Source organism: Macaca mulatta, chromosome 11, assembly GCF_049350105.2.
Source record: "Macaca mulatta isolate MMU2019108-1 chromosome 11, T2T-MMU8v2.0, whole genome shotgun sequence".
Classification (NCBI taxonomy): domain Eukaryota; kingdom Metazoa; phylum Chordata; class Mammalia; order Primates; family Cercopithecidae; genus Macaca; species Macaca mulatta.
In genome coordinates this window covers 87,866,269-87,893,319 of record NC_133416.1, presented here as the reverse complement: position 1 = coordinate 87,893,319, position 27,051 = coordinate 87,866,269, and the positions used below count along the sequence as shown (strand labels likewise).

Here is a 27,051-nt window from a genome sequence, read left to right as displayed (position 1 = left end):
CAAAAATAACAGATGTTGGCAAGGATGAGTAGAAAAGATAACTTTTATATGCTGTTGGTGAGAATGTAAACTAGTAGAGCCACTATGGAAAACAGTATGGAAATTTCTTTAAAAACTAAAAGTAGAATAACATTTTTTTTTTTTTTTTGAGACAGAGTCTCACTCTGTTGCCCAGGCTGGACTGCAGTAGCACAATCTCAACTCACTGCAACCTCCACCTCCCAAGTTCAAGTGATTTTCCCACCTCAGCCTCCTGAGTAGCTGGGATTACAGGTCTGCACCACAATGCCCAGCTATTTTTTCTGTTGTTTTTGTTTTAGTAGAAACAGGGTTTCACCACGTTGGCCAGGCTGGTCTCCAACTCCTGAACTCAAATGATCCACCCTCCTCGGCCTCCAAAAGTACTGGGATTATAGGCATGAGCCACTGTGCCAGGCCTAGAATTACCATTTGACCCAGCAATTCCACTACTGGGTGGCTCCCCAAATGGAAATACATCAATATATCACAGGGATACCTCCACTTGCATGTTTATTGCAGCACTACTCACAATAGCAAAGATATTGAATCAACCATCAGCAAATAAATGGATAAAGAAAATGTGATGTATATATGAAATGGAATACTATTCAGCCATAAAAAATGTGGTAACATGGATGAGCTTCAAGAACATTATATTAAGTAAAATAAGCCAGACACACAAACACAAAAATTGTATGTTCTCACTCATATGTGGGAGCTAAATAATTTGAACACATGGAGGGAGAGAATAGAAAAATAGATAACAGAGACTAGGAAGGGTTGGGGGGGTGGGGGTAGGATGAAGAGATGTGGGTTGAATGGTACAAAAATATGGTAAGATGGAATAAATTCAATGTGTGATAGCACAGTAAAATGATCATACTAAGCAAAAATGTATTGTACTCAGGTGATGGGCACCCTGAATACCCTGACTTGATTGGTATTCATTAGCTACACGTAACAAATTTCTCATGTACCTCATAAAACTACGGAAAAAAAAAGAAGAAAAAATTTATGTGATTTTTTAAAATGTAGGGGTGCTATGGTTTGAATATTTGTCTCCTCCAAAACTCATGTTGAAACTTAATCCCTAATGTAACAGTATTAAGAGGCAAGGCCTTTAAGAGATGATTGGGTCGTGGACTCTGCTTTTGCAAATGGGTTAATCCATTCATTAATTAATAAATGAGTGGGTCAATGGATTAATGGTTTGTCATGTAGTTGAGTCTATTATCAAAGCCACTTTGCTTCTCCCTCATATGCTCATCACCATATGATGCCCTACATTGAAGGCCCGGAGACTCTAAAGGGAGTCCCCCATCAGCAATAAGGCCCTCACCAGATGTAGCAGGTATTCACTCACTTATAGCAACAAAAATAAACCAGGACAAGAGGTGACTATAAGGAAACATCTCTGGAAACTGACTACCCAGGTAGATGAAGCTGAGCGGCAGTAATCTTGAGTTCTTCAAAGGTGCTATTGTTTCTGTAGCTGAATGTCATGAGGGCTTTTCAGAGAGCTTTGAGATCTGCCCTTCGAGGTGTGGGGGCACACATGAGCAAGACACTAAGTTAGGGAAGACTTCTGCAGGTTCTGTACCAACAGAGCTTGAAGGAAATGTGGTGCTTGGGAAGATGATGGGAAAAAAATCTCCACTACATCCCGATTTCCTGTGATTATCAGGATGTATGGAAGAGAGCCTCAGCAGTACCACTGGGTCCATGTGATAGGGCATCGGAGTTTAAGAAGGTGCTTATATGGGATTGGATGTTACATAAAAGTCAAATTAATATACGTATATCTAAATACTTAATTTGCCTCTGACCACTAGCAAATCATTCATAGACCAAAAACATTCTATGGGCAACACTGAGCAGGACGGACTAAGTATGTTTGGGGTAAGAAGAACTTTAGATCAAATATAAAAATGTTGCAGTGTTAAAAAATGGAACTGGTTTTAATTTTGATAATCATAAGCAACCAGAAAATTGTAGATGATATTGTTTAAAAGGCTTGCAAGGAGAAATGCAAGAAAACACTGCTGAAAATGATGGGAGAAAAACAAACAAAAAAAAACCCAAAACATTGTTTATACCCCAAGGTGTAGAGACTCTTCAGTACACCCATTACATGTAATCACTCTACTATATCCTCACTTTATGTCATCCTTGTGCAAGTGCTTTTATGTGAATAAAGTCCAATCATAACAACGGACCTGCTTTAAAATTGAACAACTTGAGTAACAGGTCCCACTTGTTTTCTTCTCTGGCAGGTACACAATGGAATGTCACACACATACAAAAATTCCTACAAGGCATAGTCAGTTTTTCTATTAGTAAATTTACTAGACTTTCTTTGTTCATAATTTTTATTTAAAAATCTGTTCAGTAGACTTCAGAGTCTTGCCAAAATGGTTGATAAACCCACACTGTTAGGTTTCCTCTAGAAAAGCCATCGAAAAGAAAAAAAAATTTAAGAAATAATAACACAATAATTCCTGTGAGAAGAAAGGCTGTCTTGGACTGGCATGTGGAGGGTGAAAGGAGAAGAAAAGGCTAGCCTAGGACAAAACACACTGGGCTGTAAAAGGATACATTAGAGAAAAGCAGTTTAATTCTGCTCTTTCTTGCTGCTTTCACACCTTAATAACACCTAAGGGCAGCCTCCTCTGCAGAGATCTGCAAGAATGCTCAGGCCCCTAGTGCAGGTATCCACAGGAGTGAGATGAAGGTGAGCTGGAGCCCTGCTCAGCTATCAGCCAAGCCTCAAGCACAGAGACCTCCATCCTTTCCCTTCTAAATCCCCAGGGCTGGTGGATTATCATGGATGATAGGTACTTCCGCCTAATACTAACTCACCCTGGGAGTTGAAAGTAAATCAGAATAGTGAAGTTGTTTGGTGGGAAGTTTCAAATGGCAGTGACTGTAGCTGTGGTTTAATAGTGCCTGGGACTCTTCCCTTTTCCTCTTCCTTGATATCTTGGAATCTAATAGAATAAACTCTGGCTTTCAGTCTTTCTGAAATGGGAATTATAAATGCAACATTTTAACCTAGGTAAAGAAGAAAAGAAGAATTTATAACTGGGACACAGGAGTATGTATCAGACCCCAAAGGCCTTCAGAAGAGCAGAGGGTCATCTCCGCCCTATGTAGCTCCTCTCCACCCTTCCCTCTGTCTGCTTCATTCTTTCTTTGCCTATACTGGGTTTTTAAATGTTGCATGTTGTGCATGGAAGCTGCCCACACTGCGGCACCTCTAAGGAGGATTACAGTTTCTTTCAGTGACAATCGCAAATTGCCTGGAAGTAATTCTGATTGGCCCAACTTAGGTCCGGTGTCCAATCCACGGTGACCAAGAATTTGTGGTCACGTGGTACACTATAGTTGCCAGGGTGGGAAGTGGTGGTGCGAGAGATGTAATAATAAAATTAATGACTTCATTGTGAGCCTGGCAGATACTACCCTCCAACACCAAAAAAAGCGTTCAGTGTAATACTTTATTCAAGAATCAGAAAAATCCAATGAACTCTGTAAAATCAATTGTATGATTTTGCAGATCGTACTTTTTTCACAAATCCAGCCAAGAGGGTAAACGGGAGGCTGGTTTGTTAGACTTGGGTTGTTTATCGTTTTAAAAGAGTGCTTTGTTTTTTAGATTTTCATTGTTTATTTACCCAAAGAGATGCCTTTTGTCTTTCGTAATTCATCTGCCTAGAGAGCGTTTGTTTTTTTTTTTTCAATCCTTCTGCCTGGAGGCATCTTTTTACAATTCAAACAAATAGGACATTGATGACCTAGTCATTTTTACTAAATTAATCTCTAGTTTCTAAAATATTAAGAGCTCTGAATGAACGGTTCTCTCCTACAGTGTTAGAAACACAAAGTCTTAAATTCTACATTTCTTTGGTTTATGTGGAGAAAGAGAATCTCTATATCTCTCCACTCTACTATTCCCACAGTGTAGTCATTAGGGGGCCAATAAACTGATTCATGTTAAGTCACATGCAGTCAGGAGTCTTGACAAATACAGAATCTCTAAGATTGCTTTCTGTAGCATGTATATAATTCTTAGTGCATTATTAATGAAGTCTTAATTCTTAGAGCATGATTTAGGACAAATCACTTAATCTTGCTAGTTAGCCAAAAGAGCAAATGATCAAAGACTGAGCTCACAAGTAAAATACAATCGATTCATGATAAATCAGCAGTGCTTGAATGCTATGTATAAAATCCATACACACAAGAATCTGAAATATTTCTTCGTTTAATTATTCATCCATATCCTAGACTAAAGAAGAAAGTCAGGGGACAATTAGAAGATGGGAACAAAGGATTACACAGAAAATCCAATTCTCAAAGTAGTTCTCCTAACAATGCTGTCCTTTCAAAAATTTAAATTTTGGTCTTCTGCAACAGCAGTATCAAATATTTGGTCATTAGGATATATCTCCTTCATTAAAAATTGATTAAGCCAATATGCTAATCCTTCTCATTGCCTCTACAAAGAAAAACTAGTCAATAATATGGTTCATTGCCAGTATCAACACAAGCCACCAACTGCAGGACATCTAGCACATCGAAGTGCTTGCAGTAGTATTTCCTAGGTCTAAAACTAAACCAAGTCCCCTTAATACTCTTCTTTACCTCCTGAATTACAAACACGAATTCTATACTATTTAGATAAATACCTAATTCAGGACCGAGAGGAGCATACAAAACTCTAAGGGAAAGGTTTACTTTTTCCAACCTTCTAAAGAAACTGGACAGGCCAATAAATAGAGGTCCGTCATATTTATAGGTTCCAATAAAATTTGCCTATTGTACTTAAACAAGCTTTTGGATTTACAATTCTCATTTCAAATATACTTTTAAGGCCGGGAAAATACTCAATATGGCATTAACAGAATTTTATTTCCTATTTCATATTGGATAGACTACTCTAGCTGTAATAGGCTCATTGCCTGATGCATACAGCAGGTCAATACACCAAGACACTGAATTGCAGCAGAGAAAGAGATTTAATTGCAGGGTCACTGAACAAGGAGATGGTAGGGAGCTTCAAATCCATCTCCCTGAAGAATTTGAGGATAACATTTTTAAGGGTTTTGGAGTGAACTGAAGTGTGGAGATTGTTGATTGGTGCCAGAATGCACAGTGAAGTCATGGGATAGGGGGATGAATGAGGTGTATTCTGCTGATCTCATTCTTCTATGGGGGTCTTCAAACTGGTTGCTGGAATTTGGGATCTGAAAAACAATCTTGAGTGAAGCAGAAGTAAAGTCTGCAAAGATTGCAAAGATATAAATTATTTAGAATAAGAATAGAAATCACAAGAAATGAGAAATTTTACAAAATTTAACAAAAGTCTTAAACAAAAGCCTTATGACTCTAATGACAGAGATCCTGTCTGTAGGAACAATGGGGATGCAAATTATTTCTTAAACAGTCTATGACCCTCATGTCAGACATCCTCCCTATGGGAACAGTGGGCATGCAAATCAATTCTTAAACAGCCAGTGACCCTAATGTCAGAAATTCTATCTATGGAATAATGAGCGTGCAAATGGCCAGTATATAGTGTTACATGACTTTTAACAACAAGGAAGTGGGCCAGAGTGCAGCCTGATTAATGCTTAATTATAAGTATATTTCTGTCCAGAACTCGACATGCAATTCTTGTCAACTCCGTGGAGATAGTTTCAACATCACAGTATGAAAGATGTCATTATCATACATATTCCCATTAGAAATTTCTGGGCACAGAAAATAATACAGGCTACCTTTGTCACAAAATACAAACCTGCTATGTAGAAATCAGAGAGCAGTGGCTTGCTTATCTTTCTTGTCCAGTGTCCCTGGTACTAACAGCACCTGGATGATGATGATGATTATTATTATTATTATAATTATTATTATTTTTAACAAGCAATACTTACATCTTGAGAAATACTAACATCTCATTTCAGTGCAGCCCAGAAAGCACTGTAAATTGAATGAAAACTGAGAAGAGGGGTCTTAGATGAAACTGAGGCTATTAGGTTGTTTAGATTTTGTTGTTTTTTTTGTTTTTTTGTTTTCCCCCTTTCCAGGATGGTTGTGGTAAAGACTTGAAGAGTAGCAAGTTTAAAAGCTGTAAGCAGGTCTCTTACATTAGAGATACAGACATTCATTCGCCCTGGAGATGGAATGTTAAGAGAGTGGCCTTTTAGTTAATCAAATGCAAAGCCATTACGCAGACTTTATTCTTAGATGAGATTGAATGGCAACTGACAGTGTGTGTGTGAATGTGTATATCTGTGACCACGCTTTGTAAGTATTGAGAAGGGACTCACAATTGCTAAGAGTTACAGTGGAGGTGTGTATAGGAATAGATTTTGGTTTTGGGGGCATGAAGCTTATTTGGAGAGAGGCAGAAAATAAGTTTTTTAAGAAAAATTATGAAGATGTAAATGTATTTATTTAGAATGAGAAGAGAAATCACAAGAAATTCGAAATTTTCAGAAGTTGACAAATAAAAAAATCCAGAAATACTGCACAATGGCACTTATTAACGACCTTAAAAATGCCATAATACTTTTTTCTAACATGTGTATTTTTGCTGTATACTCTGAATTGCCTCTTGATATGACATTGATTTTATAATATTTTCCGTAGAGAGAACAGAAAGATAATTCAGTCTTTCCTCTAGACTGATCAAAATTTTTTTTAATTTGGTAGTTTAGAAAAATTTATTATAATTTCATTACTTATTGTTTGGGGTATCAAATTAAATTTTTAGGATTGTGGTTAATTTGGGAAACTCTCTGCCAAGATTTTTGTTTGTTTTTGAGACAGAGTCCTGCTCTGTTGCCCGGCTGGAGTGCAGTGGCATGATAACAGCTCAGTGCAGCCTTGACCTCCCAAGCTCAAGCGTTGCTCGCACCTCAGGCCCTCACCCCAAGTAGCTGGGACTACAGGCATGCACCACAATGCCCCACTAATTTTTGTATTTTTTGTAGAAACAGAGTTTCACCATGTTGTCCAGGCTGGTCTCGAACTCCTGGGCTCAAAGGATCTGCCTGCCTTGGCATCCCAAAGTGCTGGGATTACAGGTATGAGCCACCGTGCCTGGCATATTAAGTTCTGTTCATATGAGTCATAGGTTCTGAGGGCAATTTTGCACAATATTATCAATTTAATGTGAATTCTCTTGGAAATGATGATTTTTTAAAACACTTTGTTACTGATGTCCTCACTGTAGTTGGGATGTATTACGAGTTTGTGTGTTTTCTTCAGTCAGTATTTCTTGTTAAATTGGCAAGATATTTACATTTTTTCCACTTTGTGTATGTGCAACTCTTCCTTTTGATTGCATTGTCTGTCAATCCAAGAGCCTACTCATTACTCCCATTCAAACTTATATTTTCCTCTTAATGAGTTATTCTTTTGGACATGATCTGATTTCATTGTGGTTGTTACAATGTACTTCTTTTTATCAGAGTAATTTCTATTGATTTTATCATTTATTCTTGTGGTTTTTCTTTTCATATTTCATTAATCTGAATTTGAGTTTTGGTTCTTTAGTAAATACATTTTAAAATGGCAAAAGAATATCTTTCACATGTATCTACATCAAGAATCTATAATTTATCTATCATTTTATTGAAATTTTTCAAACTGTTTTTCTAAATTACAATTAAAATGGAAATATCTTCAACACAACTTCTCCTTGTTCCAAAGTCATAATGCCCAAGGCCATTCTAAGGGGGAGTTTGAAGGAAAACCAATCATAGTGGAAAACAGTCTTGACAGATTACATTAAAATGCCTTACCTTTTCCTCCTCAGCTTTTTAAAGGTATAACTGACAAATGAAAATTGTATATATTCATGTATACAACATGATAATTTGAGATACACATACATTGTATAATAATTACCACAAATTAATTAATACATCCTTCACCACACAATTACAGCCTCCTGAGTAACTGGGTATATAGGCACGGGCTACCACACCTGGCTAATTTTAAAGTTTTTCTTTGTAGAAACAGCATCTCACTATATTGCCCAGGCTTGTTTTGAACTCCTGGACCAGGCAATCATCCTGCCTAGGCCTCACAAAGTGCTGGGATATACACACCAGGCCAGGTGTCCATACATTTTTCATGGGCTTGGAGACTTAATTAAAAGGCAGAAGGGGAAAAGTAGAGAGGAAAACTGAAGCAGTAGGTTTCTAGGCAAACTTATCTTTTTCCTTGTAGGTTTCTAGGCAAACTTATCTTTTTCCTTGTAGGGTGTTTGTGTGTGTGTGTGTGTGAAGAGAAAAAAACAAAGAGGAAGAAGAAAACTTTGTTCTTTCCACTGCAGCACATTTGCTCGCACATTTCCAGGAATAATTTTTAATCTTGCTTTCCTCCTTCTTTTTCCCTAACAACTGACCTTCCAGACTACAGCTGAGTACACTAGAAAGTAAGCATATTGAAATTTCTTTGTATACATGTTATAGTAAAAGGAACATTTGGAGTCTCAGTTGGATTAAGGAAACAATAATTTAACTTAATGCAGGATCCACCTGCTGATAAAATGTGAGGTAACACACTTCGGAATGCCAATTTGAAAGATTTTTTTTTTAAGGTTGTCTGGGGAAAAAAAAAAACCGTTTGAACACTTGAAGGTGCAATTTTTTATCTGACCACCAGGGAGCAGACAAATCCCTTGAAAGAAAGGCTCTTCAATCAAATGAAAAAGTCAAAAACCACAAAAGGAAAACAAATGAAGAGCGTTAATTAGCACAAATAAAATGAAAAACACATTTTTTTTTAATTTTGAAAATAAAAAATACCAGAAGGCATATGTTAAAACAAAACATTTCAACCATTTTCCATCTGACTATATTTAAAGGTTTTCTCGTTCCTCTATTACTTGGAGGAGGCAATGTCTCCCCTCTTTGAAGGCAAACAAGTCCTACTTAAAGGAAAGATGTGCCAATTTACTGTCTACTCCCTAGAATTACTTGACACATCTAAAGAAAGTAAACGTTGCGAGCTATTATGACAATCTATGGACACAGGCTTCCTTAGAAGTTCTCTTTAGTCACAGCAAAGCAAGCTGAAAAAAACAAGTTGGTTTTCAGTTTAACTTAGTGTGTAAATGCCAGTAAAGACTCACTTTACTCACTGGCACATTTTAAAGTAAACGCCAGTCTATCAATTATAAAATCAATACAATCGTTTTATAAAATTCTTGATTATAGACAATTTTAAACAAATTATTCTTAAAGAACAAGACCAACATGTTATATACTTAATTTCATTTAAAGGAATCACTTCATGCTATAAAAAAACCTTCCTTGGTTTTATTTAAACATGCCTTCCCCAGAGGATAGAGTCTTCAGTAGATTTAAGTTAGAAAATTCATCTTTGAAATCGGCGTGTTAGTAATCTCCGTTCCCCAGTTTTTAACTCTTACACACTTCTATAAACCCACCTTCATCCTCCTGGAGTGCCAAATATATACATACACATATACATATACATATATAATTGTGACATAGTGACCAGCTTTCAAAATTGCCCTTCCAAGCACTGACAGCATTTTTATAGGGCTTGAATACTTTAGTGAAAGAGTAAAGGTCTAGTGCAGAACTTTAGGCTCAGAATGCTGGGTTTAAATCTCAGCTTTACTATTTCATTAACAAATCACTTAACCTCTCTATAATTTCTTTACCTCTTTTGTAAAATGGGGAAAATAGTTATGGAACCTAACACATAAGGCTGTTGTGACCCTTAAGTCAGAGAGTGTGTCCGGAATGATGTGACCTCTTAATGAACGTTAGTTGCATGTCTTCATTACAAGGGAGGTTTGCAATTTTTTCTTTTTTAAAAATAATTATAATTATTATTATTTTTGAAACAGAGTCTGACTCTGTCACCCAGGCTGGAGTAGAGTGGTGCTATCTCGGCTTACTGCAACCTTCACCTCCTGGCTTCAGAAAGTGATTCTCCTGCCTCAGCCTCCCCAGTAACTGGGATTACAGGCATGAGCTACCACACCTGCCTATTTTTTGTATTTTTAGTAGAGATGGGGTTTCTACTTTTAGCAGAGACCATGTTTAGTAGAGACAGGGTTTGTATTTTTAGTAGAGACCATATTGTCCAGAATGGTCTCGAACTCCTGACCTCAAGTGATCTGCCCACCTTGGCCTCCCAAAGTGCTGAGATTACAGGTGTGAGCCACCATGCACCGGCACAAGGGAGGTTTTTTTTAAAGCCCCTTCTTCAGCGACTGGAATTATTAACCTGGAAGGTTTTCAGTTAAACAGGCCAGAGGATTCTGAACTTGGCTATGATTTAATGCCCTGAAGTACTTCAAAAGAACAACTGTGCATGACAATTGTTATGCTGTGTAGCCCTGTGCAATTCATTGAATTCTTTTTACAAATGAACCTCTTAATTTGTAAGGAAAGAATATTGATCAGGCAGACAAATACCACATTTATATTGATTAGGCAGACAAATACCATATTTACTGTGATTTCCAAGCTCCTTCTCAACTAAGAAGTATGAAGGTACAATCTCAGATGATGAATACACGTGTCAAACCCGGTACATTCAAAACTGAACTCCTGACCACTTGCCCCCACATTCAGGGAGCACCCCCATCTTAATTTGTGGCCACTCCACCCTGCCCCTTGTTTAAGCAATACACAGTGGAGTGATTCTCCTACTTCACGCGTTCTCTCACACCCACATCCAGTCTCTTGGGAAATTCTGTTGACTCAACCTTCAAGGTATAAACAGTAGCTGCGCACTTTGCACTGCTTCCATTGCTGTCATTTCGGTCCTTGCCATCATCTCCCACCTGAATCACCATGACAACTTCCTGCTGGTCTTCCTGATTCCAGGTCCCCCCTGCCCCCGCCCCGCCCCAATCTATCCTCAACACAGCAGCCTGTCCCCAAAAGGAGTTGTTGTCTTTAAAGCAACTCCTTTAAAACCATAAGCCAGACTGTGTCACTCCTCTGCTCAGAACGCTGTAATGACCCTTTAGAGTAAAAACAAAGATTCTTTTAAGAGACTTCAAGGCTTTCTGTGATCTATCTCTCTTTTACTCCTCTGCCACGTGTCCTACGAGCCCCACTTAGCTCACTCCCCTCCAACCACATTGGCCTCTGAGCTGTTTCTCAGGAACATTGGGTATGTCTACCTTAGGACATTTGAGCTAGCCTTCTCTCTGCTTAGGATACTTCCTTCGAGACAACTGCTGGGCTAATTCCTGCAGATCCTTCAGCACTTCGTTTGGATCTTGTTTTCACAGTATGGCCTACCCTATTTATTTTATTTAATATTTTCCTTTGTCCGTCAGTATTTATTAGCTTCCAACATGAATATCTGTGTCTGTATCTGCCCCCTGAACCAGCCCTTCTCTTTCTCTCTTCTGTGCTCCTTATTTTTCACTATCTGTTTCCCTCTTCTGAATTATAAACTTCACAAGGGCAGAGATTTTAATCTGTTTTATTCATCCATGTGCCCCCACTTCCTAAAAAACTCCATAAATATTTGCTGACTAATTAAATAGGTGGGAAGGAGGAAAGAGTAATGTGTAGAGAGAACTGAGAAACATTTGAGATGATTTATTGAGTACTGTTCTTACTTGTTTTCCCCTTTTACATAAGATTGGCAAAATGCAAACCTCGGTTCTATCACCATTTCTTGTCTAGAAGTTACTCTTCAAATACCAGGAGTAGATGGTGAAACACAACCATCATATCACCCCTTGGGTATAACTGGGCCAGAACAATAACAATAAGAAGAATAGGAAACAATAAAAGGTAGAAAAGAAAATAGCAAATTCTTTGAATGTCGCTTTAGAGGCAAGTCAGTAGTTTTCCTATGCTTCAGGATTGACAAGATTCAGAAAGCACTACCCCAAAATATACTGCCTTGGCATACTGACAATTTTAAACAGAAGGAATTTGAGAAACAGCAGGTGCAAGAAGGACACTCTGAGCTTCCCCTTCAGCAGGTCATGAGACCCTCATGTGAGAGGTGCACTCCCTGTACCTGGAGGAAAGCATCCTGATCCCTGAAGATGGAGAGTTGCCAGGAGGAATCTGAAAGAACAGACTTTGCTAAGTGACCCCACTTTACAACACTTAGCCCTTTCTCCTATGATATCTCTTTGTGCTATCAAATTTTCCCACGACTCTCCACTCTTCATCACACCTAGCATAAAACCATGCAATATTAACAGTCTCTTCAGGTCTTTATTTCTTTAGGAAGGCTCCTGTGTCATGTGAAACTTATAGTAAATAAATTAGTGTGTTTCTCTTTTGACAATCTGTCTTTTGTCAGTCTAATTTACAAGACTCCATCCAATAAGCCTAAGATGGGTAGGAAAGAAAAGGGTTTTTTCTTGCCCTAACAATCCAGTTCATCAAATATAAGTTCACATTTGTATTAGTTCTCAGGAAAACTGGTTTGGATCCAGCCTATTAAAAAATTGCCTCAGCAGAAGTTAAAATTGATAATTTAAAAGACCAGTAAATTCAGCAAACATATACTGAGTGAGATATAAACAGTGTGTGAGTTGCAAATGGGGAAAAAAAAAGACACTGTCTTTGCCCAGTAAGTGGTTATAATTGGGTAGGAGACACAAAGATGTAACAGCAATAGTTACAATCTTCTGTAGAATGTGATAAATGCTATAATAAAGGTACAAAAATGTCTAAAACAACAATAGGAGAGATTAATTATGATACTTTGAGATACTCATTTTTAAAAATTTTATTTTAAATATGTTTTTATTTCTTGCAAGACGCTTCAACTAAACTGACCTCAGTCAACAACAGAAAATTGCTATGAGTTTTGTTTTGTGTTATCAGACTCTAGTCTCTTTGTTTCCCACTACCTCAGTTGTTTAAGCAATTTGCTTTGAAAAGCACAAACTTCTGAACCCTAAAGCTTTAAGGAGTATGTTTAATCTAGTAATTACCCATAATCTAAAGTGCTAACAAGACTCAATTCAATTCATCTTATTATCTGAGGTTGAAATTAAACAGAAAATATAATGTAGATCCCATAAAATGCAATTCTTGAACCTACTGAAATATTGAATACTACTATCTGATTGAATTTCATTTAGATGATCACAGTTATAAATATACAACCAGAACAAAAATGATGATGAAATTCCTACGCTAACATTCCCTATTTCAGTGAATAATAACATTAGAATCAGAAACTTGGGAATTATTTCGTAACCTTTCTTTTCTTTCTCTCATCCGATAGTCAATCAATCACACAGTCTTTCCAATAAATTCCTTGGTCTCTTTACTGTTATCCTAATCCAATCTACTACCCTATCTTTGTTTTTTCCAGTGTAAAATTCTATTTTATTTTATTTTCAACTGTCAAATAATAATTGTATATATTTATGGGACACAATGTGATATTTCAAAATACATATACATTGTGGAATGATCAAATCAGTAATTAGCACATACATCAACACAAATATTTACCATTTTTTGTGGTGAGAACATTTAACATTCTCTCTTTTTTTTTTTTTTTTTTTTTTTTTTTGAAATGGAGTCTCGCTCTGTCACCCAGGCTGGAGTACAGTGGCCGGATCTCAGCTCACTGCAAGCTCCGCCTCCCGGGTTTACACCATTCTCCTGCCTCAGCCTCCCGAGTAGCTGGGACTACAGGCGCCCGCCACCACGCCCGGCTAATTTTTTGTATTTTTAGTAGAGACGGGGTTTCACCATGTTAGCCAGGATTGTCTTGATCTCCTGACCTCGTGATCCGCCCGTCTCGGCCTCCCAAAGTGCTGGGATTACAGGCTTGAGCCACCGCGCCCGGCCTAACATTCTCTCTTTCAGCTATTTTGAAACATACAATATATTATTAATAACTATAGTCAACTTACTATCCAATAGAATGCCAGAAATTATTCCTTCTATTTAACTGTACCCCCTTACCTGTTGATCAGTGCCTCCCCTATCCCTATTTACTCCCAACCCCCCATGTCTAGTAACCATTGTTCTACTCTTTACTTCTGTGAGTTCAACTTTTTTAGATTCCTTGTGTAAGTGACACCATGTGGTGTTTGTTTCTCTGTGTTTAGATTATTTCATTTAGCTTAATGCCCTCTAGGTTCATCTACATTGTCGCAAATGACAAAATTTTGTGTGTTTTTTTTTAAAAGGCTGAATAGTATTCCATTGTGTGTGTGTATATATATATATCTCTCGTGTGTGTGTGTATATATATGTGTGTGTATATATATATATATATCTCGCACATTTTTAATCCATTCATTTGTTGATGGACATTTAGGTTGCTTCCATATCTTGGCTATTGTGAATAGTAGTGAGATTGCTTGGCTGTATGGTAATTCTATTTTTCAGATTTTTGAGGAACTTTCATACTATTTTTCAAAATGGCTATATTAATTTACAATACCACCAATAGGGTATAAGGGCTTCCTCTTATCCACGTCCTCACCAACACTTGTTATCTTTCATATTCTTCATAGTAGTCAATCTAACAGTCTGAGGTTTTATCTCATTGTGATTTTATTTTGCAAAATAAAGCCACACTGACTTTGATGACTAGAGATGTAGAGCACTTAAAAATATGTCTGTTGGCCATTTCTGTGTCTTCCCTTGAAAAATGTCTACTCAAGTCCTTTGCTCATTTTTAATTAGGGTTATTTATTTTCTTGTCAAATGCTTTTTCTTCATCACTTGAGATAATCATGTGATCTTTTTCCTTTATTCTCATAATGCGGTGAATTGTATTTATTGATTTCTATATGTTAAACCAACTTTTCATCCCAGGAATAAAACCCACTTGGTCATGGTGAATGAATCTTTTAATGTACTGTTGAATATGGTTTGCCAATATTTTGTTGAGGATTTTTCAGCTATGTTCATCAGAGTAATTGGTCTTTAATTTTCTCCCTTTCATTGTGAGGTCTTTGTCTGGGGTATTAGTGTAATACTAGCCTTGTAAAATGAGTTGGAAAGTAGTCCCTCCTCTTCAATTTTTGGAACAGTTTGAAAAGGATTGGTATTAGTTCTTCCTTAAATATTTGGTAGAATTCAACTGCAAAGCCATATAGTTGTGGGCTTTTCTTTGATGGAGGATTTTAAATTACTGATTCAATCTCCTTACTCATTACTGATCTATTCGCATTTCCAAATTTTTCATGACTCAGTCTTGGTATGTTACAAATTTCTAGGAATTTATCTATTTCTTCAAGTTTGTCCAATTTGATGGCATGTAATTGCCTATAGTAATTTCTTATGATCCTTTGTATTTCTGTGTTATCAGTTATAACATCTCTTCTTTCATTTCTGATTTTTTAAAATTTGAGTCTTCTCTCTTCTTCCCTAATCTAATGAAGAATTTGTTCATTTTGTTTAACTTTTCAAAAAATCAAGTCTTTGTTTTGTTTATCTTTTCTATTGTTCTAATCTCTATTTCATTTATTTCTGTTCTGATCTTTGTTATTTTCTTCCTTCTGCTAATTTTAGGCTTAGTTTGTTCTTCTTTGTCTACTTCCTTGACATGTAATGTTAGGTTGTTTATTTGAGATCTTTTTTATTTTTTTTCCTCTATTTTTGATGCAGGCATTTATTGGTACAAACTTCTCTCTTAAAATGGCTGTTACTGCATCTCATAAGTTTTGGTATTTTGTGTTTTCATTTTCATTTATCTCAGTATATTTTTAAATTTCCCCTTTACTTGCTTCTTTGACCTAGTAGTTGTTCAGGAGCATGTTGTTTAATTTCCACATACTTGTTAATATTCCATGATTTCTCCTGTTATTAATTTCTAGGTTCATACCATTGTACCCCCACATATTACTTGGATGATTGCAATGGATTAATATCTGGTCATTCTAGATTGACTTTTGCTCTCCTATAAGTCTCCACACTGCAGCAAGAGTGATTCTTGTTTGAGTGTGTGGTTATTTTGGGACCCTGGGTGTTAAGAGTTGGATTACTCATGTTTCTCAGCTCATGGCACTCTATCTTCATCAGTCCATGCAATGTTTCCCTCTTACTTTATATTATTTTTTCCCTGCACTGCCCATGAACATTCTTTTCTCCTCTCACTCTGCTTATTTATATAATTAGATGTACTTGCAAGAAATATGATTTTGCTTCAGTATGATGGATTTTAAAATAGAATATATATTACTATGCAAAGATTATACTCTTCATTTTACTTTATTTCCCTGAACATTGAATCTTAATATTGGCCTATGATGCTGTTTGAATATCTAGTTATTTTACCTGCTGTCTAGTTATTCACTAGGTATTTACTACACTTTTATTCATCATGCCATGAACATGAATTCTTTTGTTCAACATGTATTTATCGAGTACCAACTAATTGTCAGACAATTTTGTAGGCCATGGAGATAATAAGAGAAAATAAAATGGACACAAATTCAAGTCTCTTAGGAACTTACATTTTAGGGGTAGAAACAGATAATCAGATAAATAAACAAAGTGTAAATTATGTTACATGGTACCAGTTACAGAAAAAAAATTAAGCAGAAAAAAATGTAAGAAGTGTGTATGGATTGAGAATGGTCAGGGAATACTCTTGTGTTCTAAGAAGGTGACGTTTAAGTTAAGACCCAAAGGACATGAGGGTGTGAGCCACATGAGTATTTGGAGGAAAAACATTTCAAATACAGAAAGGATAAATTAGAAACCTAAGGGAAGAATGTACACATATGTTCAAGAAACAGCAAGGAGGCAAACATGGTTAGAGTAGAGTGAAGTAAAGAATAGGACAGCTGAGATTAGAGAAGAAATATGGAAAAGCATTTCTAGGGCTTTGTATTAATGTATCACTTGAAGAAATTTAGCTTTCAGATTGAATTAGATGAGAAACCATTTAAGTATTTGAGTAGAGGAATAACATGATTAGATATGCGTTTCATCATGATCTTTCATATTACTGTGTTGAAAATAAGCAAGGTAGAAGTAAGGAGACTGTTTTAGAGTCTTGCAGCAGTCTTGTGAGAAAATGGTAGCTAAAGCCAACATGATAGCAGTGGAGGTGGTAGGAAGTTATTTGACTTTTGATGTATTTATTTGAGATATATATTTAGAAAGTGGAGACAAGCAATTTTTTTGATAAATCACAACAGTATGAAATAAAGAGAATTTTAAAAGATTCAGAAGTTTTTGTTCTGAGCAACTGAAATAATAAATTGTCATTTACTGATGGGAGGAGACTGCAAAAGAAGCAGTTTTGGAGAAGAAATGTAATTCAGGTTTGTCTATATGGTTTGAGATGCCTTTTAAACGTCTAAGTAGAGTGGTTGATCAGACCATTGGCTTTATGAGTCTAGAGTTCAGAGGGAGAAATCTAGGTCAGTGATATAACTTTGGAAGTATTCAACACTTGAAAATATTTAAAGCTATGAAATTGAATTAGTTCACTAAGAGAGTAAGTATATTTAATATAAGGGAAGGCACCAAGAACTGATGCCTAAGTCATGCTAACATCTGTAGATCAGGTAGGTGAGGAAACACAGTAGAAGAAGTCTCCAAATTTAATTCTCCATCTAGTCTAATAGAGATTTTTTAAAAGCTTTACTGTTTTAGTTTATGGAAATACACATTAGGCAAAAACAAGGACCTAGGTTTGGGGTGTTAATGAGTTGGCAATACCAGGAGACATTGTACACATACACAAATTAGTACATAAACACATTTCCCACAATGCCAAGAGAAATTGTACATAGACGCAAGTTGTACGTAAATACATTTCCCGTTTGCCACAAGAATACTCGCCAGAGGCCTTGCAGCTGCAACATTTACCTCAAGATAACCCACGGATTATAGTCCTAATCTTACGCTCAAAGTTTGTCCAATTATTAAATACCGATGATTATATACATTTCTGTTATATTAGGATTAGAGACAAGTTCTGTTTAGAAATAACTCCAAGAATGTTTTTTACATTTTATTTTCATATTGAAAATCAGTTAGATTTGCTTCAGCCTCAAAGTGTGTGTTCATGTAAAATCAAGTGAGCACTGGCAGTAGCTGAACTTTTTTTTCTTTGTTTTTGAGACAGTCTCGTGCTGTCGCCCAGGCTGGAGTGCAGTGGCACGATCTCAGCTCAGCCTTCACCTCCTGGGTCCAGGCAATTCTCTTGCCTCAGCCTCCCTAATAGCTGGGATTACAGGCACCCACCACCACGCCCAGCTAATTTTTGTATTTTTAGTAGAAATGGGGTTTCACCATGTTGGTCAGGCTGGTCTCCAACTCCTGACCTCAAGTGATCCTCCCACCTAGGCCTCCCAAAGTGTTGGGATTACAGGCGTTAGCCACTGCACCTGGCATATATATATATATTTTTTGATAAACATGACATGCATTAAGTAGCTTTAACTTCTCAATTTCCCCAGCAAGCTGAAGGCTCTGTACTTATTTTGAGGGGACACACACACACACCCCGAACCAAACCAACAAGCGAAAGGACATCTGTGAGTAAGCAAGAGCCTCAGGTGGGGATGGAAGGCACATACTATATATCTAGGGATTAACAGTCTCACTAGCTCAGCGACTGCTCACTACTGGTCAGTGTGTCTCATGGTCTTACTTGCAGATGTCTTTGCCAAGGTCTTCATCAAGGGTAGGAGTTGACTATTGGTCTGCACAGCCAAGGTCTTCATCAAGGGTAGGAGTTGCCTATTGGTCTGCACATGGCGATTTGCAACAGCTCTGCACACTCTCAAGGATGCAGGGAATCAATGTGAATTCATATAATAATTAGGGAAACTGGGTACTCTGGAGTCACCCATTCTACTGGTTTTTAGTCACATCAACTTCAGTCTTATTGTTTAGGCCCAAAGTTACATAAACCATTACATTTGTAATTATATAATGTTTTTATGAGTTATATTACTCTTCATAAATGTATTCCAGAACTCCTTTACTTTTTAAAAATATAATTATGTCTTTCAGGTACAGCAGGTGTTTATCTTCGCTAAGTTAGGTGCCTCTTGCTTATTCAAAAATGGAGAAAAAATGTTCACAACTTCAACTATTGAGAAATATATGTTTACAAGCCAAAGAACAATTTGATAGGAAAACTTGTATACCATCTTAGGCACAGTGAACAGATTTTTATTTATTCTTATTAAAATATAAAATGAGGCATCCTTTACAAAAATTTATTTCAAATATGACTTATGCATAACTATATTTCATTACTCTGCTTCAGATTCTTCAAGGACTTCTTGTTAATATAAAGACCAAAATATCTAAAGTGACCACTTGAATCTTGCAAGGTCTGGCCTCAACCCATCTCCCCAGTTTCTTCTCAGAACAATCCTTCATCCACACTGGTCTTTTTGATTGAACCCATGTTTAGTGCAGGAACTTTGTATGCAATTCTCTCTGCTAGGAACTCTGTTCTCCACCCCTACTCTCCAGCTACCCTCCATCCAGCCAATTAATTCCCTTCAATCTCAGATCATTTATTTCTTCCTCAGGGAAGCCATTCTTAATGCTCCAACTATATCAGGGCACCTGTCATGTGCTTGTAAGACAGTTTGTAATCATTGCACCACTTGTCATTTTACTTCTATTTGTATAATTCTTATTTGATTAAAATCTTGCTAATTAGAGAGTAAATTTCATTGCATCCCAGAAATTAGTGCAATGCCTTATTACATAGTAATACATGGTAATTACATAGTAATTGTATAATTGAGAGAATCAATAAATTGAATAGGATTGAAAGGATTTGTCATTGGATTCTAGTGGGACAGGGCAGATTTCTTTAAGTTCTGATTTTTTCACTTACAAAATCTAAGTTAGAAGCAACAAGTTGTATTAAGAAGTTCTGCATTTAGTGGTTAAATTTACCATGAAACTGGATTTTTGCCTTAATGATGCAGAAGCTAGAATAATGGATATTATAATTCATGCTCAGTGATGTTTTACACAACAAATATGACTTGCTGTTAGTCTGAGTAACTAAAACCTATACATTACAATTGGAAGAGCACAGCTTACGAAGCAGTAAATGTAGGTGGAATTTGACTCATTAAGCATCCGTAGTTTTTATAATGGATTTTGGGATTTTATAGAGCATAGTCACAATGCCTGTGGGCATGAATTATAAAATGCTTGAATTGAATATGCTCACATTTAATCAAAGAAAAAATTTTGACAACTCTGTTGACACTTCAGTGCTTCCACTAGAAATTTTAAGATTGCAGTGTGTATTCTGGGTTAACTGCTATTCATGTTTCTTGATTATTGGTTATGTAGGCTTACAGAATTTTGGACTGCCATTCGTCTCAGCCTAGCCAATGATTTATCAAATATCTGTGTAGACAGCATTTGCTCACTATTATGTTTACTGTCCAGGAGAAAGACATTTTTGCCTCTGTGTATGCTAATACCCCCACACCAACAATCCATTCTTTATACACTAAGTCCAAACAAAACACCCCACTTTCTTATTTATTTCCTTAAATACTTATTTGATCATTTGGCTAGGGAGACAAAAAAACACAAGCTGTTTGCTAAGAAACTTGTAGTTTGATTTTAGGCCTAAATGAGTAGAAGGAAGGAGTCTTGTTGAGTGTGGAGTAGAAAAGGGCAGGAAGTTCAAAGTGGAGAGGAGAAGGAACAGCAAAAGACTCAAGATTTTGCCCAATCTGAGCAATGTGCCTTCCACAGGACAGCTTTGAGTAAGTGGAAAGCTGGAGAGTTGATCAGAATCTGTTAATAAAATTTTAAGGAGTTTTGGTTAAGCTAAACCCTGGAGAAGTTGTACCTTTTTTAACCTTTATTCATAATCTGTCATATAATACTGTTGTATTTTTATCATAGCATTAATCATTACCTAAAATGTAAAATGTATACATACCTTTATGTATGTATGTATGTATATATGTATTAGTTCATAAGCTCTCTAACCCTGCTCTGTAAACTCAGACTATTGGTTTTTTGTGAACTGTAATGCTGCTACCTAGAAAAGTATATGGCAGGAACTAGGACTCTCAAGAAATCTTTACAATCCCAACAAATATTTTCATTTTCTCTGTAAAGTCTTTCCTCGTTCCTTTAGGCAAGTAAGTCACTCCCTCTATATTCCATTCTGGATTTTATACATATATATATATGTGTGTGTGTGTGTGTGTGTGTGTGTGTGTATATGTACATATGTGTGTGTATATACATATATTTCAGTGAATGTTTATTAGTTCTCAAAACGAATCTATCTAAAACTAACAAGTATCTTGATAGTACAGCCTGAAACACTTACAGTTCTATCTCTGAAACTAACTGACTTCATCCAAGGGGTTGAACTCTGATTCTAATGGATTTTTAAAAAACTTTTGTGGTGCATGGTAGGTGTCTATATTTATGGGGTGCATGGGATATTTTGATATAGACATGCAATGTAAACTAAGCACATCATGGAGAATGGGATATTCATCCCCTCAAACATTTATCCTGTGTGTTAAAAACAATCCAATTATACTCTTTTGGTTATTTTTAACTGTACAATTAAGTTATTATTGACTAAAGTCACCCTGTTATGCTATCAAATGGTAGGTCTTATTCATTCTTTCTATTTTTTATGTACCCATTAATCATTCCTACCTCTCCGTCAGCCTCTCATTACCCTTCCCAGCCTCTGGTAACCATTCTTCTATTCTCTACATCCATGAGTTAAATCGTTTTGATTTTTAGATCCCACAAATAAGTGAGACCATGCGATGTTTGTCTTTCTGTGCGTGGCTTATTTTACTTAACGTAATGACCTCCGCTTCCATCCATGTTGTTGCAAATGACTGGATGTCATTCTTTTTTATGGCTCAATAGTACTCCATGGTGTATATGTACCACGTTTTCTTTATCCATTAATCTGTTGATGGACACTTAGGTTGCTTCCAAGTCTTAGCTATTATAAACAGTGCTGCAACAAACATAGGAGTGCTGGTATCTCTTCCACATACTGATTTCCTTTATTTTGGGTATATACCCAGCAGTGGGATTGCTGGATCAAATGGTAGCTCAATTTTTAGATTTTTTGGGGGAACTCCAAACTGTTCTTCATAGTGGTTGTACTAATTTACATTTCCACCAACAGTGTACAAGGGTTCCTTTTCTCTACATCCTCACCAGCATTTGTTATTGCCTGTATTTTGGATATAAGACATTTTAACTGGGGTGAGACGACATCTCATTGTAGTTTTGATTTGCATTTCTCTGATGATCAGTGATGTTGAGCAACTTTTCATATGCCTGTTTTCCACTTGTATGTCTTCTTTTGAAAACTGTCAATTCAAATCTTTTGCCCATTTTTTTATTGGATTATTAGACTTTTTCCTATAGGGTTGTTTAAGCTTCTTATATATTCCAGTTATTAATCCTTTATCAGAAAGGTAGTTTGCAAATATTTTCTCCCATTCTGTGGGTTGTCTCTGCACTCTGGATTATATTTTATTCATTCATCCATCCATTTATAAATTCATTTATTCACTCACTCATGCAACAAACATTCATTGAGTATATGTACTATGCCAAGCACTGTGCAAAACATTGAGGCCATAAAACTGAATACAACTCCACCTTGAGGTTACAGTCTAGATAAAGAGACAGGAAGGCCAAGACAATGATAGAGATGTGCACAGGCTTTTATGAGAGTGCATAGGAAGAGCTCTTAATCCAGACTTGCAGGGTCAGGAAAAGCTTCTTAGGGAAGAAATAATTTAAGCTGAGATCTGAAGAATGAGTAGAAGGTAATCACATTTTAGAAAGAAGAGATAGCACTTATAAGGCTGAGAGGCTAAAATAGAGCATGGCATATGCTGGGAACTACATTACTTACCTGGTGAATCCCAGCAGATGGACAACACCCAGTATATTACAAGTACTCAGGACATGTTTATCTCCATGGTTGCGTGGTTTCTCCATTGATAAACAGAATCACCATCCATGACAAATTACTCTTTGATTTTCTTACCTTGATTTAACACTACTATAATTTCTCTCTCCTGTTGCATTGATAGATTGTTGAAATAGCATTTATTCCTACACATATTGTATTTTTACTACCTTCAAGGATAGAATCTATGTTTTCCATGTGGTTCTACCACTGCACAACACTGCATATTTTAGTGGTGCAGCAACTTTCATTGTGGGCGGTAAAAGGACCCGAGTACCAACCATTTCCCCACCCTCTCCTCAGTCACTCCATGTCTGAAAGGATATCATCATCTACTTCGGTCTTAGGAGAAAGAAACAGGTGCTTAGAATCTATCAAAAAGCTTTCTCTACTCCTTGGAGAAGACAATGAACTCCATTATTCTTTCAGTATTCTGTGTCTTCTAGTATATTCCATGCTAGTTAATACAAAATAACTTTGGAGGATTTCTTGGCAATCGTAATTCATGGCTGATTTCTCTCTGTTCTTTATGATTTCCAGCCAACTCCCATCTGTTCGATAGTTTCAATATAAGCCTGTCACAAAAGAGATTCACTGCCCGCCTAAGGTTCAAAGTGATGGCACAAAAGCTGCATAGATGTTTCACATCTCAATCTGTAAGACAAATGCAAGTGCTAGTACCCAGGGTATTTAGGAAGCCTGTGAGCGTCAGAAAGTAGGCCAGTTATTGAGAAAATGAAAAGACATCCAAAATAGATAGCTCATTAGTTAAATCATACTGAAACAAAAGTAAAATGGAATATAACAGGGAGAGGGATTGCCAAGACAAGGTTAGCAACAACCTGCATAACATTCGACATTCTACCTTGACACTCATCTCAGCCTCAAAGCCTTTCATCACCATTATATTCTATCCTTTTCCTCTCTTCTATCACTTCTCCCTTTCCCCACAATACATATGCACAATTGGGAAGGTTTAAAAACATGACCAGTTTACATATACATTGAGATTCTCAGTTTATCTTGGTAAAAAACAAAAACAAAAACAAAAACAAAAAAACAAAGGAACCTAATTATTTCCTGGTGATAATTAGCCAGAGCTGACGTTGCACACTCCTTGGATTTCCTTGTTTGCCCCAAACCTCACTAATTTAAAAAATTGCACACAGTCTCTTTTACTTGTTTATATTACCTGTCTAGTTTCTATAGGAGTTTAAGTTTCATTCCTCTGATTTTATATTTATTTAGTTAGTTAGTTTTTGAGATGGAGTCTCGCTCTGTCACCCAGGCTGGAGTGCAGTGGTGTGCTCACTGAAATCTCAGTCTCCTGGGTTCAAGTGATTCTCATGCCTCAGCCTCCCGAGTAGCTGGGACTACAGGTGTGTGCCACTACGCTCTGCTATTTTTTGTATTTTTAGTAGATATGGGGTTTCACCATGTTGTCCAGGCTGGTCTCAAACTCCTGACCTCAGGTGATCCACCGACCTCGGCCTCCCAAAGTGCTGGGATTACAGGTATTAGCCACCTTGTCTGGCCTGATTTTATTTTTTAATGCATGTATTACTTAATGTCTGTTCTTCTAATTGTCTATACGCAAGTCTTTCCCTTTATTCAAACTATTAGACCAATAAGAGTTCTCTGCTTTATTTTTGAATTTCCCAAGGGCCTGTAATGGATAGTCAATAAATATTTGATGAAAGGATAATGCAATAGATGAGACAATATCACAGAATGGAAAAGAATTGGTCCAGGAGTCGGGGTATCTGTATCTGGTTTTTCAATGAACATGCTTTGTGATCTTCACCAAAAATTGTAACTCAATTTTGGGGGTCTCAGTTTCTGTGTTCCTATGAATAGGGAAGTTAATATGGATGACCACAGCTTTCTTTTTACACTAAAATTTTATTATTCTAGAGTTCTTTGAACTGGATTTTTCTCAATTTCTGTAATTTGTCAGCTGGGTCACAAAATCCTCTTTTTTCTCCGTTGAATATGAGTGGGAGGTTACTCTAATTATGGTTTTGCAAAGGCAGGCAAAAAAGTATGTCAAGGAAAATAATACTTGGCACATTGAGAATGAGATTTTAAACCAAATATTTTTAGGTTGTGTTCTTTCTTTGATGTGTCGTTATCTAAACCCTCCCTGCAGAGCTCCTATTTCAGATGTGATTTAGAGTTAATAATATGGTAAGAGTCAAGCAACTCTGTCTTCCCTTGTTACACTACACAAAAGAGGAGAATACAGGCACCAGGAAACTTGTGATGAAGAATTTGCAGAGTCATATGCTCCCTTATATTCTGCAAAGCAGTGAGAATTCTACTGTCTCTTGAAAAATATTAATAATTGTAAGAAATTCTTCTTTATTCTCAACAGGGCTGTCAGAATTTGAACAGTACCTTTTCGCAATATTGGCAACCAGGAGACACATGCTCCCTAATGTCTTTGAGACTCAGAATCATTTCCTATGATACATTCTCTTTCCCTTGACTTGGGTAAAAGTCTCAAGTAAAGAAAACAATTTACTTTTTAAATGTATCACTATAGAAATATTAATCCTTATTAAAAAGTTAAAATATAAATACAAAAATGGATATTAGAATCAAAATATCTAAAATGTTGCCATGTAAACAGTTACTCTTAATACTTCCAAGTACAGGCACAACACACATATACATATATTTTGAAGAGGACGTTGATCATTTTGTTTTCTAGCACCTTTCCCTTCTTGTTAGCACTCATATCCTCATGGAGTGTCCTCTCTACCCTCTAGCATGTAGTTTTGGTGAGATGGTAAATCTAGCGTTAGGGAGAAACGCTATTTCCCAACTCTTATACAGTATTTCAGTATGGTCATGTTTCTCAGCCTTGCCACCACAGACATATTGGGTCTCATCATTCTTTGCTGTTGTTGCTTTCCTGTGCATTGTAGGATGGTTAGCAGCATTCCCGTCTCTTGCCCACTAGATCCAGTAACACCTCTCCAATTTTGACAACCAAAAATTTCTCTAGACATTGCCAAATGTCTCCTGGGGGGTGAAATTTTCCCTGGTTGAGAACTAGTAGTATAATGTGACAGTCCCAGAATAAAATTCCAGGCCTCTTATAAGGAAGGAGTGACTTACCTCCTCTTCCATAAGAAGGAGGCAAGAACTGAGCATGTGTGGCCCAGCACATACTTTGGGATTGGCTTTACTTTGGGATTGGCTTGCCTTCAGAGAATATATGATGGTCTACTCTTAGGCTTCTGGTGACATATTAACTTGTAATATGTTGGCGTTTTGGTAGCAGCTCATTAATTGAGTTTTATTTTGTTTCAGAGACGAGATCTCTCTCCGTTGCCCAGGCTGGATGATCATGGCTCATGGTAGCCTCAGTCGCCTAGGCTCAAGAAATTCTCCCACTGCAGCCTCCAAAGTAGCTGGACTACAGGAACATGCCACCACTCCTGGCTCACTTTATTATTATGATTACTATTATTTTGCTAGAGACGGGATCTTCCTCTGCTGTCCAGGCTAGTCTTGAACTCGAGCTCAAGCAATCCTCCTGCCTTGGCCTCCTAAAGTTCTGGGATTACATGGGCCACCACACCTGGCCCCAGTGCTCAGTTTTGAAACCTAGGTGACAGTCAAAACTGTACTCCATAGCATTCTTTTAAGGTTGTGTAGTTGACATTAAACTGGCATGATTTAAGAGAGCAGCTTTAGGATTTGGAGTTTTGTGGAGTGCAAAGCGATGAGGGATTTTGACACTGGCATGTCACCACAGCTTAGAGTAGCTTTATCTTCATGCAATTGATTCTATCTTAGCAAAAATGGCCCATAATGCCATAATGGCCTTGGCAGATGTCGGCTGCTTGGATTCTGCAACGCAAGCTGCTGTAGCTTGACTGTCAGCTGCATTCTGCCTTGGCATTGCAAGTGAGACAGAAAAATTGATTCGTTCTTTCTGAACATGGGTAGGGAGAAAAATATCTGTTGCTTATGCTGTGTTTTTCAGCCAGGCTTTCAGATTGGGACTTTGAACTACACAGACTGTTGTGTTTCCAAATGGACTTCACTAGTGAATTTCAAACTTTAAGTTATTAGTGCCAGGCACTGTTT

At 36.9% G+C, this 27,051-nt stretch overlaps 1 long non-coding RNA gene across 1 annotated transcript; it reads right to left on the bottom strand.

The window, feature by feature from the left end:
• Positions 1–1,962: 1,962 nt before the first annotated feature.
• Positions 1,963–9,516, bottom strand: LOC107000955 (uncharacterized). The gene is made up of 3 exons (XR_013400682.1): positions 9,474–9,516; positions 5,822–5,892; positions 1,963–3,072 (listed from the first exon to the last, which is right to left on the bottom strand). It is a non-coding gene; the product is annotated as an uncharacterized LOC107000955 (long non-coding RNA).
• Positions 9,517–27,051: the final 17,535 nt, after the last annotated feature.